The sequence below is a fragment of the Vespula pensylvanica genome, chromosome 11, assembly GCF_014466175.1.
Source record: "Vespula pensylvanica isolate Volc-1 chromosome 11, ASM1446617v1, whole genome shotgun sequence".
In the NCBI taxonomy this organism is placed as follows: Eukaryota; Metazoa; Arthropoda; class Insecta; order Hymenoptera; family Vespidae; genus Vespula; species Vespula pensylvanica.
Window position 1 is genome coordinate 3,867,647 of NC_057695.1, and position 16,501 is coordinate 3,884,147.

At 40.4% G+C, this 16,501-nt stretch overlaps 1 protein-coding gene across 12 annotated transcripts in view; it reads right to left on the minus strand.

The window, feature by feature from the left end:
* The window catches only part of LOC122632969 (protein turtle), a 188,610-nt gene extending 172,381 nt beyond the window's left edge, over nucleotides 1-16,229 (minus strand). For all 12 annotated transcript variants that reach the window (XM_043820313.1, XM_043820318.1, XM_043820311.1 and 9 more), the window contains exon 1: nucleotides 15,744-16,229. The gene's annotated coding sequence lies outside the window, so the exon portion shown is untranslated. The remainder of the gene's footprint in view (nucleotides 1-15,743) is intronic.
* Nucleotides 16,230-16,501: the final 272 nt, after the last annotated feature.

Here is a 16,501-nt window from a genome sequence, read left to right on the forward strand (position 1 = left end):
CGCTCATTACAAGCGTAGCATAGATGATGCTGTCAAGACTTTAAAACATCTATTTTACTTTGAATTTTTTTCGTTTCTCGTCGTTACATGTTATAAACGAAATCGTCGAAAAAAATTGTTTAATACCTAATCGATGTATTCAGTGATAATAATATTCATAATAATAAATATTAGTTCTAAAAAAATGAACTTAATTACAAAATCAACAAAGCGTTTATCACGTCGTCGATATAAAAATGATAGTCGATATTATGCAACGTAAAGAACAACGAATTCAGACGTCAAATTTTTCAGAAGGAACGATCGGCACGAGGTCACGACCGCGCCCTGAGGAGTCGAGTCGATCGTTCGGGAAAGTGAACAAACCACGTTCCATCCCTACCACCATGGCGGAACCAAGGTTCTCCCTTTGCTCCCTACCCATCTCTCCGCGTAGGTCCGCCTCGGTGCTCTCACGATGCCTTCCAGTTCTCTCTCCAGCATCTCTGCTCGGCTTCAACGCGATCCTTTTCTCTTCTTCTCACTCGCTCCTACTATTATTCGAATACTTCCCTCTTTCTCAAAGCAACCAACTCCTCCCCACTCGAGCTACGTGGAACAATGAGATTGTGAATGCAAGACGAACGGTTTAGGACCGCTAAGCCCGGATAGGTGGGATCTGGTAGCCATGAGTAATCCTAAAGGTCTGCTCCTATGTTTACAAACACGAACGAGTTGAAGGAACCATGAATGACCAATGCTTTGGAACACTCTCGGAATTAGGTCTCGCGCTTCTCCTCATCGAAATTATTCGAAATAATCAAATTGAAATTTTATGTTCGTAAAAAAAAAAATAATAAAAAAAACACATTCTAGATACTTATTTCTTTCTAAATGTCCTAATGATCAAATCCGTGTATGGTACGTGATTTTGATATACGTTTCAAAGGGATTTTTATCAAATAAGCAAATTTCATGATCATAAAATGCTTTTCGAATAATACTCGTAAGTAAGCTCTTGCGTAATCGTTGCAAAATAAAAAAGCGTCTATAAAAGCTTAACCTCCACCGACGTTACGCATCGAGTGGTTAAGCAAACGGAAAATATACAAATTAAAAACTTTTTCCGGTAGAAGACACGCGAAATATATACGCGTCATACGTTTTCATTAAAATTATTTATTCGTGTAGTCGGTACAGTGTAGATCCAGCATGCAGATGTGCTTGTATATACCTTTACGTCTGTATATGTTTTTAACGAATATTCAGAGCTTCGCCAAGCTCGCAAAAGGAAACCCTTTCAACCGCAAAAAAGGCGCTTTCATTTAATCCATTCGCAAAGGGACAACGCTTTTTTCCAAACCCCTCGCATAACGAGAGTGCACTTGATCCTTCTCCACTATTCGCAAGCACGTTTATATGCGTACGTACATATAGGCATTCATATACATAAATGTGTTCAAGACAAGATTCAATGCAATTACGATCGAACGCTCTTCTTGCGTTAGTTCTCTCGTATGAATTGCTTCATCAGCCGAAGGAGTAATATTCCGGTATGTATCGACGCCAAACTCGAACAAGTACTCTCTCTGCTTTTAACGACAGATAGTTGTAGACTGTAACTAACTATGTATACGTTTGTGTGCCAAAGATAAAGAGAATGAAGCATTTAGCAATACAGAATGGAAGAGGATGTGATATCGTTTCGTCCATTCTTCGTACAATCAAAACGAACTTTACTTCGATCCGTTGATCTCCAAGTTTGTAATAATAGAACGAACGTTGTCAAGTATTTCCAAACCGTGACACTATGGAAACGTAAGCGATTATGTCACATCCTTCGCGTGAAAGGTATGAATGAACGTAAGCGACCAACCATAATTTATGGTCCGGTAGATAGCGAAGAAATGCGACCTGTCTTTATAGCTAGCAGGTAGCTGCACGGCTGCTTCATAACAACAGCAGACATGTACAGGCTGGATCACACTACCACACTTAGAGACCGTTCGCATACGTAACAACTCGACTTAATTATATCCAATAACGATTTCAAAACGTCTTCGTGACGTTTTGCACGGTTGAACGAGTCTACGAATTTTCAAGGAAAATTCTTAAGCCAAAATACATTCGAGATGCTCTTTATTCCTAGACTCGTTATGTTCGTTGACATGGACGGTTAAAGCGTTCATTACTATTCAATGGGCAATAGAACAGTCAGTGTCTGCTCGTAAAATTATTCATCGCCTGGACTCATTCACTTTTACGATCCTGTACCACGAATAGTTTTCTTCCTGAATCTTCTTCATTTTTTTACGCCTTTCCAGCCGAGAAGCGTCGATTACGTCCGCGAATTAATAAATCCAACGAGTTAAAGTAAGATTTTTTTGTACTATAAACGACGAACTCGATTGTCCCTTCTATAGAAAAATTATACAATCAAACTATTCGTAGAGGGTGGCTAGTTCACCTTGCTCAGGAAGTCAATTTGGAAAACGGAGCATGACTCGACTTATGCGAAGATCTTTTTCAATCCCGATCACGTAGCGATGCAGTAAGACCAGAAGATAGAAAAGGAGAGATTATACAAGAAAGACGTTCATTGCGTACGACATAAACGAGTCACAAACGAGTTTCTTACTTTTCGATAATTACTCGTTTAACACCAACTCGTCAGCCAGCAATTATGTTCGATCCATTCGTTTTCGCGACGTTTCAATTAAACTCTCCGAAAACCGCGAAGAAGAGGATTTCACGAAAGAGGATATACACGCGCGTAATTTCCCTAATTACTAAGAAGATCTCTCAAAATCTCTCGGCAAGTATTCTCCTTTCCTACCCTCTTCTTCCTATTTCCCGGTACATTCTAATTACCTCGAGATAAACAAAGTTCGATACGAATAGTATAATAATAGCAACAATTCTGTTGTTTATTAACGATTTATGAAAGCTTAAAATAAAGAACGTTCTTTGAGGAATGATTCAGAAGTATTCGTATCGAATAGATAGATGCAAGAAGTTTTGACCCGATTGAAAATCCGGCATGCCGTCTCCACAAATTGCGATCTATTCAGGATTATTTGAAATTCGAAGAAGAAACTTTTGCTCGAAGTGGTTTTCTTCCAGGTGCTCGTGAGCGAGTTCAATCAAATCGAGTCTTTCCTATCCACTATCTTTCTTTCTCTTTCTCTCTCTTTCTCTCTCTTTCTCTATTCCTATCAAGCTCTATTTCATCTCTTTCTCTCGTGACACCGTTCGTCTAACACGCCTAACTCAATCGAAACTGCTGCTTATTACGAGACTGCAATGGTTCTTTCGAAGAAGTCGAATGGCGACAAGGAGAACGAAGCAGAAGAGAATTTCGTTTCTCTGGTTGCACACGCGTGTAATCACGAAAGAGACGAAGTAAGAAAGAAGAGAAAGAAAATGAAGAGACGACGGTGACGACCTGACGATTCAGGGGCTATACTGAATCTCGGTGAAATTGCTGAAAATCAAGGAATACATTTTTGAATGGAAGCAATCGCGAGGAAGTGCACCTTCGTTGAACACTCGCACACTCACACGTGCAACAAACGAAGATGGAGCTCGTGCCTTGAAAACATATTATCGAAGAAGAAGAAGAAGAAAGTAAAACCTTAGGATCACCTTTTCTCCCAACTCTCACCACTTCATTCTTCTTTTTCACAACTCTCATTCGATTAACTCGGAAGTATGAACAACTTTGGGTCGTTTTTAGAGACGGTATTCGATTAATTAGTTTCTGTCGAAATGGATGTATTCATAGAGAACTATTTGAAAATCATAAATGTGCATCCGGATAGCAAATTCTCAGGGATGGAGACGGAATTCTCGCAATTATTCAAAGAGCAATTACTTCGAACTTCGCTGTTAAGGGCAAAGTAAATACCACCATCGCGGAATTAATCACACGCGCCATTTAGCCTACTTGTACTACGACCGGCTCGCACGTTGTGCACCTTGTAAAATGGAGTACAAATCATTCCTACGTCGTCGAATTATAGTCGTTGGCTTTTCGACGAGTTTCTAGGCAAATTTCCGTTCATGTTCCGACTTCGAGAAGTACGATTAAGCGACGAACGAATCTACAACTTTATATTGAAAATTGTAATGCAAAGTATTTTTTCAAAAAAAAAAAAAAAAAAGAGAGAGAGAAAAAGCAAAAAAAAACAAAAGCAACGACGGAGTTTTAGCTCAAGCGCGGTAACGTTTAAAATTTCATACCAACGGAAATAAAACTGGCTTAGTCCGAGCCGAAGGTTCAAAAGTTTAAAAAGCTTTCGTTGATGTTCCCTGCATGCGTAGAGAGGCAAGGAGTTTGTTTTATTTGCGCCATCAATTATACAGATGCTAAATAGTAGAAACTCCGTTCGCTCGAATTACTCGCTCGTGACTGCCTTTTTATCTGCGCCATTGATTCCAGACTCATTGAAGAGAAGGCTCAGAAGAAAAACAGAGAAAGAATGAGGAAAAAACTGGCACGTTTAACGCCTGAAAATAACATATGTCTACATTCAGATCGTGTGGAAAATTTCAAAACAGCTCAGCCGATTTCGGTGTCCAGTTAAACCCAAAGATCTTTTCCGTTAGGTATGACCCAATTTTTTATTGAATGAATTAGGTCGAGCTTAGCTTTTCCGTTTTAATTCTTACAGATTTTCAAACTAAAAAGATTTTCCAAATTTCTTTAATAATATTTTTCGGGTTACTCAAATTCATGGAAATGTAACAAGTAATTTTTTTGCAAGATCACCTGCATGAAAAAACCAGTTCTTTGTATCGAGAAATACGCGAGCAAAATTGACGTCAAGTTGTCGTCATTATCGTCGTCGTCGTCGTCGTCGTCGTCGTCGTCGTCGTCGTCGTCGTTATCTCGACAACAATATGTTACTCTTCTCAAAGATTTTACGAGCCTTCGGGCATTACTTTACCGTAGCAACGAACTTATTGCCGCGTCTCCGTCATCATTGCAGTTCGTACTTTTTTCTCTGCACATCGTTAATATCCGGCGCACAGCTCAGCCTAAAATAGCCCTTTAACGTCTCTCAACGGGCATTAAGCAACTTTTTTGTTTGTTCGCCGCGTTGCTCCTTGCAGAAAAGCGATTTCGTTCCTTGTACCACAAAATCAACCACCACTATCACCACCATCAATAGCATTTCTTAAATAAATAAAAAGAAGACAATAAAAAGGAGCAAGAAAACAAGCTACGAACAATGCTGCTATTAAAAACGCTGTTACATGAAATTCAACATTGCTGATTGAAATAGCGATTGAAAAATTAAATCAAACAAATTGCAAAATTTTTTTCTATTTGATTCAGGACAGGTATTGCTTAAAATTAGTTAAGTATCTACATAGTACCAAAAACGTAATTTTATTTCAGTTACTCTTTCGACGTAGCTATGTAGAAACTTTGTTATAACGAAATCGTACAGCCAGTATCTACTGATTTTTATCGAATAACATTAACGAGTATCAATTTAAATTTTAAACCGAGTCCCGATTTTGCTTCGGTCTCCATCGTCAAAATTTTGGCCAAATTCCAATTGTTTTAATTTAAATTATTTTACCGACATATTTAATGGCACGCGCATGATACACTCTCCATTGCAAATGTATCTATATGTGTTTATCTATGCGGACACAGAATGGATATAAAATATCCGGAAGACCGCAGCGTGTTCCCATTTTTATTGTTTACGGTGAAGAAGAAAAAAAAAGAGAAAGATCCGCCGGAATAAATTTTAGCGTTCTGTAAATAAAAATGCGAATATAAATCGGACGGTGAGAGAACTCCTTAACCGGCGTTACTTTCCTCCGAGGGCCAGATTTTGTAGCCATGGAACAAGCTCATACAATCCCGTAGTCTTTCAATGCAACTGCACTGGTCTTTGTTTCTTTATTTTTCGTAGTTTTTTGTTTCTGTCTCTCTTTCTCTCTCTTTCTCGGTTATCGGTGAAACACGTTGCAACCTCGCGCGGAATTTAAAACGAGCGTGGAACGCAACGATAACAAAGCTAACAGCTTTTTTCTTTTTCGAACGTGCATATTCGATTTATAGCATTCTTTTCACGGCAGAGTTGCTCGAGTTTGTTAAATTAATCGCTGATTTGCAAAATATAAATCAAGAGGGTTATCAAACATCGACCGTATATTTACTGCTTTTGTTAGAACAAACCACTTTAATTGAAAAGTTGAACGATTTCTTTTTTTTTCTCACGTAACAAGTATGAAAGAAACGAACGAAATCAATCAGTTTCGGGTCGTTTTAATTATAGTAATTATCCAACGAAGATCTTTTCCTCGTCTACTCTACGATATTATTTTCTAATGAATTCTCTAACAACGAAGTGTGAAAATGGAACGTGTGAACTCCGGATAAATTATGTTCATGATTAAGGAAAATTTGGTAGCATATGCGCGTAACGTTTACGTCGATAGGTATGTTCGAGCCTTCGCCAGTTTTCGCTATGATTTATACGCGACAAAAATGGGCAAACAGTAGCGTCATGCGCGCTTTAATTCAAGCCTGACCTGTTAACCACGAGTTTGTTGATTTAGTTAGGACTCGACGTTGGAAGAACACCCACCACATGTCCTCTTCGTACACCCGAAAATACTCATTTATGGAGTTTTATTGGCAAACAAAACTCCATACTGTTGATTTGACAAAATAATCCAAGAGAGTGGCTAGCATCGGCCAATTAATTAAGTCGTTATATAAAATGCAATAAATTTTGCGAAAATTTCCCACAATGTAAATTATTTCTGTTACTATCGTTAATAACCATGACTCATTATTTTCCGTAAAGCGCATACTACCAATTTTCCAGGGAAGTACTTGAAATAGAATTGCGGCGAGTTTAGTTGCAACTACGCAAGGTTTATCACCGTGCATTCGGTCCAGCGTGGCTGCAGCGGTGAGTGCACCGAGTCGTAGCGAGGAAACCGTACGATGCGCGATTTTCTCCCCCCCTTTCTCTCTCTATCTCTCTCTCTCTCTCTCTCTTCCTCTCTCTTTCTCTGTCGTTGTCCGTAGGCAATAAGGACTCCATTACTATAGTCAGCAGCCAACGTATAGTTCAAACGTGGTTAGCTTGCAAGCTGCGAGGAAGCAACTTTATGAAACGCTGTTCACGGAAAATGCCACGTAAGTTGAGAGAAAAAGAGAAAATTAGATAGGGAGGAAAGGAAAGAATGAAAAGGCTAGACTCGAAAGATTTCTGTTATTTGACGCAATGATCCCTGCGGAATGCGAAGGCATTGCCGAGGGGATCTTTTCTTGAGATGGCTTCACCTACCGAATTCATCCCCTCGACCTAAAACTCTTCTCTCTGGCTATCCTTTTCTTTTTCTCTTTTATTTGCCTTCTTTCTTTTTTGCTCTTCGCATCTTTCATCGATCCATACGAGGCTTCGCACGTGCCAAGATAGAACACGACTTAAAGGCTCATAGATTTGTCTCTGTGAGAAAATAATTGCGAGAATTTTTATTAACGGCTAGTATAAAGTCGATATCTTCCGACAATCTTCCAACGATAAAATGGCACTTTCGAGAAGTTTGAAAACTTAATGGAAAGGAATACGTTCGTTAGGATTTACGTTCGTTCTATCGCGACTTCGTTTTCACGTTTCGAATGATTTAAGTATGGAAGTCACGAAGCACTCGTAGAAGGGTGGTGTATGTAGCGTGTAAACAAATCTATCGAACGAGGAAACTAGCATGTCATTGAGTCCCCAAGTTAGAACCGATAATCCTTCGAGCAAATATGTCCATTGAGAAAGCAATCTGTCGGTTAAGCGTAAGTCGTGTAAATAAGTCATCGGAGAAGAGAAAAAGTGAAAGGGAGAACTTGCTGTCAAAGATACCGACCATGATTTTATCATAAGTTAATCGTTTAACGAGTTAAAACAATAATATCATATATGTGAGATGTCAGACCTTTATCGCTTAAAAAATCGAGGAACGAATGGAGTTTCGTGGTTGCTCAAAAAAAAAAAAATAAAGATAATCGATTCAAAATATCTTCTTTAATATTTTTTCTAGTAGTGAATAAAAAGTGACAGAAACATTTCATGAACGTTCCAAAGCTTTTTAAGCAATGAACGATAAAATTTATTTACAGTATTATTCTTCTTAGAATGCTTATATGATCGTGTCATTACATTGTCTTTTTCATTTTTTTATTTTTATTCTTTTTTTTTGAGAAACGAGCTAAGAAATTAAGAGAGAAAATAAAAGTACGTGGATTTTCGATATCGATCTATCGTATAAAACTACCGTATTCTAGAAACTCGATCGAGTACCGTTCGTCGAGGGGAATTAAAATCCATTGGAAAAGATTCTACGTTCACGTTATTTCGCAGAATATCAACCCAATGACGAAGTCGATTGGTGGTTGCGAATTAAAGACTAAATCGAGAAGGGAGATAGATGGATAGAAAGGAAGAGGCAGAGAAAGAAAGAGAGAGAGAGAGAGAGAAAGTGAACGCAGAGGAGAGAAAAGTACCGGGAAAAAGCACCGTCGACGAATCGGAAATCCTCTCGAAAGTATTCACAGCGCCTTGCGCTTTCCGATACAACTCGATAAAAATACTTCACGTAACGAAATTACTCAGCGTTCCTTGCGCCACCGTTTCCCGATAAATGGTCTGAAACTCGAACATTGGAATACGTAAGAGTACTGTCCGCACGGATTTACAAAAGTAATGAAGAAACGGTGTAAGAGATAAAAACTAAAGAGTAAAGACGAATATATAACGTAACTTCATGCATCGTTTATTCTCTTAGCAGCACCAAAAGCGGAGAGAGAGAGAGAGAGAGAGAGAGAGAAGCATGGAACGTCTAATTAATTCCTCCAAACAATTTCGCGCGTTCCAGATGGATCCGAAAGATAACCAGGGCAGGCCCCAGAGCGGTAGCAGCATGGAGGCTCTATTAGTACCGTCGAGAAAATCCCCCTGAGAATCGAGTTTGAGACACAATAACCAGTGCAGAGGATAGAAACGTGTTAGAAACGAAAGGCTCGGGGAGGAAACAAGAACGGAAAGTCACGGTCGAGGACAAGAGAGAATAAACGGGACGAAAGTCACGTGTCAACGGAATAGTCCCGTTGAGTTTTTCGGATTCCTTAGGAAAAAAAAGGTGTTAAAAATTGTTGGAACGTTCAGGATGGTTGTACGAGTAACACACACAGAAGTAGTTGTCTCAATCACGCAAAGTGCCATCATTCCCAAAGCTACCTGACGAATCCGTTACTTTAAATCCCTCAAGCATCTCTGTTGACAATGAGTACCAGTAACAGCAGGAGATCGTTACACGTAAGAGGATGCATGCTGCATATGCATCCATAGAGTAGGTAGGAGGAATATACACAGCTACAAATATGTACACATAGAACGTGCTTGCTGCGAACAAGCAGGTAACTAGGTATCTCGGTGCAAAGCTCTATTATCAAACGAGAGGGGAATACGAGAAGGGAAGGAAGGATAGAGGTTGAAAAGCACCCCCTACCGACATCCAGATCTTCGGCAAAGAATCAATGCGACCACCGCGAAGTCTCAACTCCCTCAGCACTCGTTCGGAAAAGGTAGGACACTGTTTACGCGACGGCAAATTTCCATTCTGATTCGAGGAATCCAATTTACATGGGTGCTGCCGGTGGTTATAGGTCGACCAAGTGGAAAGGCCGAGACAACAAAATGTCGAAGGGAAGATATCGAGTTCGGTCGATCGTTTGCGGAAATAAGAGCCGCGCGTCTCGTTCAGGGTAGAGAGTCGCTGGTATATAGCGTATAACGGTATGAACCAGGCTACCCGAGACACGGCACGGTTCTTAAATTTAATCAAGACGGTACGTTCCACGTCGCTTCCTTTCGTGGCTCGTTTGTGCCTCGATATCGAATGCGCTGCTTCGATGCTGTACGCGGTGCGGTTCAACGAGAAGAGCTAAACTCCGAGTCTCGTTGATATCCTCGAGGCTATCGCGGGCCGATTCAAACGAAACGTTCTCAACTTGTTTCTCTCTCTCTCTCTCTCTCTCTCTCTCTCTCTCTCTCTCTCTCTCTCTCTTTCTCTCTATATCTGTCTGTTTCTAAGTCCGATAGTGCTTGCTAACATCGTTACGGCCGTTTGCTTTTGAAATTTGCACCGTGTAATCGTGAATTTGCCGTCAAGAGATCACACTGTGAGACTACGAGGAGCGATGTACTTTTGATTGCGTTACGAGCTTCCATGGAAACCTTAGAAGACTCTTCGTAAAATATCCAAGAAGGACAAAGAGGGAGAAAAAGTTTACGCTTGGATGAGAAAATAGCTTTAAAACTTCTACGAGCCTGTTGAGATGACCTTGCTAGATTTCTACTTAAAAATCATTCCTGAAGCTATGTCTTCGATTATCTCACCTAACGTGAGTATTCGAATTTCATGGAAGATCCTAATCTCTTCTCTCTTTCTTTTTCCCTCCGTTGCCTTTTTTAAACGTAGCGAGCCAAGAATTCCAAAGCAAGAAACACTTCCAAAAATCAGGGATAATCATACGTGCGAAGAGAAACGGTTCTCCCCGGGCAAACCACTCGGTGAAAACCAGCGTGAAACGATTCCAGGGCCGTAGAATGATGCGCACACGCCCGCCTCTTTCTGTTTCGTGCCGCAAGAACGGAGAGCGGAGCGAGGACAAACGTCGGGAATCCGAAATCAGGTGAGACGCGCGAGCGAACGCGAGAACGACGTGACTGTAATCTGTAAAATCATCTCGACAAGAGGGATAGCGAGTATGTCGTAGCTGCATTATACGAAAGACCGTATGCAAAGCGTTAGTCGACAGTTCCGGAAAATAGCTTGTGAGTTTTCGTCAGCTAATGTCGACACGCACCCGTTTCATGGCTCGGCACAAAGACAAGTAATAATAGCTTTTACTCTATCTTTCTCTCTGGACCACTTCATCTTTCTCTAAATCTCCCTTAATCGTATATGCACAAGCAATTATTTCTTCTAATACCATTCGCTTACTCTTTGCGCAGGTGAATTTAAAACTTCCAAACGGAAGTCTGAATTTATTTACGAATCGTCGAACAAGTGAGAGATATCTTTTTCGAAGGAAGAAAATAGCACACGAAGTTTAAATTGCATCGGTGTACTTCGTAGAGGAAGAAAGAATAGAACGAGTTGCTTCAGCGAAGAGGGAGCTTATTCGAAATTCCTCCTTTGAAGCGCTTTGTTTCGCGGTCGGTCGATCGGTTTACCGACGATAGAAGAGAAGAAAGAACGGGGAAAGGGCAGTGTTTCCGGTCTCCGGTGCTTTAAACGCGGTCGTTCGAGAGATTACGTCAACGTAACATATACGTGGAGTGACGTCGAAGAACAACGTCTTTGATATCTTCTTCATATTCTTCAAAGAAAATTTGCCTCGGTAAATCTTGACGCACGACCAGCATCTCTTCAGTGACGTCTTCTCGCTCCAAATCTTCCAAAAAGTCATCTGTAAACATTTTCTACCGATATGAAAACCTCGACGAATGTGCGACCGCCCTTGAAAAAAGAAACACACACCCTTTAACTTCTTTGTGGGAAATACTTTTTCTTTCAGGAACCCTCTCTAGCAATATTCAAAACTGAAAGATAAGATCCACGAGAAGTTGTTGGAACATATCTTATTCTGTAAACTCGTTAAGTATCTTACTTCCCGATGATCCAATTCAGTTAGTCAATCACAGATTCATTTCGTTCAAATATTCGTAATTTTAATTTGAGTATCAGTTTTCGAATTAACGAGAGATAATTTCGCATCTCATTTTAAATCAATCGATCGAGACAACTTCAGCAAATTTCTTAATAGAAAAAATAAAAAAATAAAAAAAGACGATGACAGCGACAACGATAACAATCGTGGAATAACAAAGCTTTCTGTTGAAGCTTTTATCTTGGTGGGTTAAAGCCGCGCTACTTTTTCTCGAGCATAAGCCGTGTTTTCCCGAATAGAGAGAACGGGTCACGAGACGGATGAAAATCGCTTCCTTTCAACGACGTTGTCGTATCCGCAGGAGCCACAGTACCTTGTCTTGTTGACGTACCATCAGGTATGGAGATGAGATAGACACACCCTGAACTAGAAACTCAGCGATCTTGTAAACGTTGTTACTCCGAGCTACATGACACTAACTTATCGTGAACTCTTGTCTCAACTTTCTGTCTCTCTCTCTCTCTCTCTCTCTCTCTCTCTCTCCTTCTCTCTCTCTGCGTGTCTCTTTTTCTTTGATATCTTCAATGAAGATATTCGACGTAAATTGAAAACTACGACCTTCTACCTTAGCTCGAGCAAAATTCTCAATTTTAACAAATAACATCGATTCTTGTTCAATCATAGCATTTCACTTTTTGAAGCATTCGCATGAGATTGCATATCGTTGAATAGAAAGAATAGAAAGTTTTGGAAATACAGACCGATTCGATTAGGTTCGAAGTAAGTCGGACAGGTGCAAAGCGATAGGAAGATAGTAGAAAGGAAAGAGGGAGAGAGAAAGGAGAGACTCACCTGTCGGTAAGCTTTACGATAACAAACGATCGACCGTCTGTCGATTTTTCTCCCTATCCTCTATTCATCTCTCTTCCTTTCTTTTTCTTCAGGTTCTCCCTCGAAGTAAGGCAAGCGCCGGGTCTTCGAGTACAATGAGTTAGCAGGCTGTTCTGGCCACAAATATGCTGAATATGCATGAGACTCCTCGCAGCAGCACCACCACCACAACCGGCAGCAACTTCGGCAGCAAAGCGAGAGGTACGTACCCGTCCTCGAATTAGGTTTCCCGCAGGTTCTTCGAGTCCTGTTCGCAGGCACTCGAGGTACTCTAGCAGACTCTCTAGTCGCCTCTTCTCCAAGCCCTCTTCAAGCGCATGCTTGCTCAAGCGCGCTTTTCCCTTCGTTCGTTCGAGAACACTAAATTCAAATGGCGCGGGGAATCGCTGATCGAACGGAAATATCGAGGACATCCAGACTTTAGACCCTTCAGTTTCTCTCTCTTTCTCTCTCCCTCTGTATTCTCTTTCTAACTTTGCCTCTATTCCTCCCTCTTTGGAAAAGAACCCAATGAGAATTTCCGAAGGTAGGGAAAAGGATCCGTTTAATTAAGATCATCCGCTGAATTTAATAGTGACGCGATAATGAGATCGGAACGCGGAACGGATGGCGAACCAAGGCTAGAATTCTTCCTCCGGAAAGCGGAACGTCGTCGTCCTTTCTCACGGTCAGTGCACGTGCACGAGAATTATCGTGCTATTCGCAGGTGCGATTAACGTTCTCAGACGCACGCAAACGACGCGCGCTCGCATAACGCTCTACTATGAGATACCGTACGATCTCGAAGAAAAGAGATACGTGGGAAAGGGTGGCGGCGAACTTTCGACTTCTTATAAAGATTCTTAACGATAATTCGATCGATAAATTCCATAGTATATTGCAAAAGAAATGTCCGAAACTCTGAGATTATCCGGCTTGAAAGGTTTACCCGTGATCAACTTAATTTATTATTTCCAAAAATCGAGGCAATTCCGTGCTGGAATAGTATATCACTTCTTAATCTCGCTGTGACGTTTTGAGCAGGGCCGAAATAAATCCCACGATATTTCGTAACGAATAATTCGATACGATTACTTTGTGCATGCGCTTGTCTATATACATACATATACATACATATCCCTGACACGTCCGCTTCGAAATATAAATTTAGTTTGACATTTCCGGACGGATTACTTCGATCATTCCGGATCACGAAAGGGGCTGACACTAAATTATCGAATCTACTCGCACATAATAGTTCTAATCAATTAATCAGTCTCGATTGACGATGCGCTCCGCAAATTGAATTAAGTTTGCGATAAATTATACGATCCTCCTCCTACTCCGATTATTAATCGACGCTCTCATTCGAATTAAAATTATGATCGATCGGAAGGTTTAAAAAAACTTTCGAACCATTGGCTGATCGTACGAATTATGCACAGAAACTAGATCGATAGATCATAGATTAAGAAAATATCTACTTGGATAATTTTATACGAACAAATAAAAATAATGTTTCATTCGCATAGCTTATGTAAAAGTAGACATGGGATAGTCTGAATTAAAATATATTTCAAACTATCATAAATCTCTGCTCTCCGACACAATTTTCTCGTAACATCCGGCGAGAAGAAAATAAAAGAGGAGAAAAGAGAATAGAAGGACGGATTACGAACCTCTCAAGCAACTTTTGACGCGTTCTGTCCTCCCTTTCGCCGCCGACGCACAACCAAATACACTCGTGGACGGAGATCCTCTTTTCCTCTCTTCTCATCCCCTCCTCGGTGAATCCTGTCACCTTCTTTCCACCACCGTGCTCCGCGTTATCCTTCGTACGAACGCACGCGACACGCATACACATATTCATCCAGTCATACACATTCTCACCAATGGTATGGATACGTAAATTCAGCCACCGTATTCGCAGCGTAAATATTTGTGTAGAAATACGTACGTAGAAGAGGGAAATGTACCGTATAGGTAGAAAAACTTTCTCGATCTCTTCTCTCCTCGCGCATATAAAAATCCTCTCTCGTGTATCAAAAAGAAACGCAAAAGCTTGGTACTAAACGTTGGTACTTTTTTTGTTTATATTTTTTTTGCTTATCATGCGCATGTCACGTTAAAAACTTACAAATATTCTCTTCCTCTCTCTCTCTCTCTCTCTCTCTCTCTCTCTCTCTCTCTCTCTCTCTGTTTATGTTTCTCTTTCTTTAATAAGGTAAACGTTCTTCAATGACAAAAACAAGGTCGCACCGAAAATGAATGTATACTGCGTATCACCGTAACAATACAAAGACTTTGTACTTTAAACGAAGAAAGCGTGTAAGATTTCTAACGTGGTCGTAATTTCTTCTCATTTTTCCTTTAATAATTTATACTTTCTAACATCGTTAAAAAATATTATGAACCAACCTGTGAAGTACGAAAGAAAAAGGTTTGATATTTTTACGCCATGTTATTATATTAATTCGATGCACGATATTTCGTAAGATCAAACAGAAAATAAAGTAACATACGGACGATTCTATGAAATATGTTGAAACGTAACGGTTGGAAAATGTGCGATTGTTGTAAAGAGACGTCAAAGATAGTCAGGTGCAGTAGATATGTACAACAGCTTTGAAGACGGGTAGAAGAAAAAATAGAAAAAAAAAAAAAAAAGATTAAAGCGCCGGCGGTATCCCGGAGTTTGCCACCTGGCGAATATCCAGACGATGCATACAGACAGTCGATAGATCGTGGTGGCTTTTTTTAGACCACCACGTCAAAAGCTATTATTGACTATAGACTTTGAAAACATGGGAAAGTTGGCCTAACTACTCGTTCCAAAAATTAAATGTACTCGTATGTTATTTTCTCGCAGAAAAATGAAAAAGGATAAATAAAATCGATGCTAGTTTTTGATCGTTGATAAAGTACTTATTTGAACTACATACTTGTTCAAATTTTCCCGCGTCATTTGTCAATAGACACCGAACGAAATCCAAAACGATTTGGAATCCAGTGAAATTCGATAGAAAATACGATTAAAGTAAATCAACAAGTTCGTTGCTCGTCGCACGTTATTCCTCGACATGATCGCAAAATGAAATGGCGCAGTTTTCGAGAATTAAAGATAAATTTTACGGAGGTAAACAAAGGTTTGACAAAGGTAAACGAAGATACAAAATATTTAATAAAAACTTACCAATGACTCCGTCTTGATATAGAGCGACAATGAATCGTTGGAAGCTTGTCAGGGAGATGGAAAAAATCCTCGAAGCGAAGAGAACACTTAAAAAAGTTCACGGAACACAAAGAGTACTGTCACTAAAAAAATCACCTAGAAAAGTTAACACCAATAACGAGAACGTAAAATACGGTGATTGTAAATAGAAGTCCACGTTCGTATTAAGCCCGCGGCTTTTATAATCTGATAATTAGCAAGCAATCCGTTTGTGAAGACGATGTAATAAGTTTCTCAGATTGTTGCTTCACGTGTATCATTTAAGCGGTACTTGATAAAAGGAAATATAGAAAGAGAAAGAAGAAGGAAAAAAAGGAGTTGAAAGGTAAACGGTAACCGGTCGTCGCGCGTTGCAGATGATGGAGGAAGCGAAAGCGAGAATTTGAGTATCGAGAACGACGGACGAAGGCAGCGGCAGCAAACGGAGCAACTAACAGTGCGAGGCTCTGCCGGGTACTGAGGGTACGAGCCAGGCTATCGAACGCACCTTCCTGCGCCAACCAATCGGCGCTAACGCCGCGCAACCTTCGACCAATCAGGTTACGAGACCGCAGGACGACGCGTGGGCATGCTGGGAGCGCGCCACCTTGATCAAAAAAGCCGCACCGACAGCGGAACAACCTTTTCTCGATGCACTTTATTCGACCGCGAAAGGAAACGCGTTCTCTTCGTACGTTCCTCTTCCTTTTCTTGCCATTCCCTGTCTTGTCTTGTCTTGC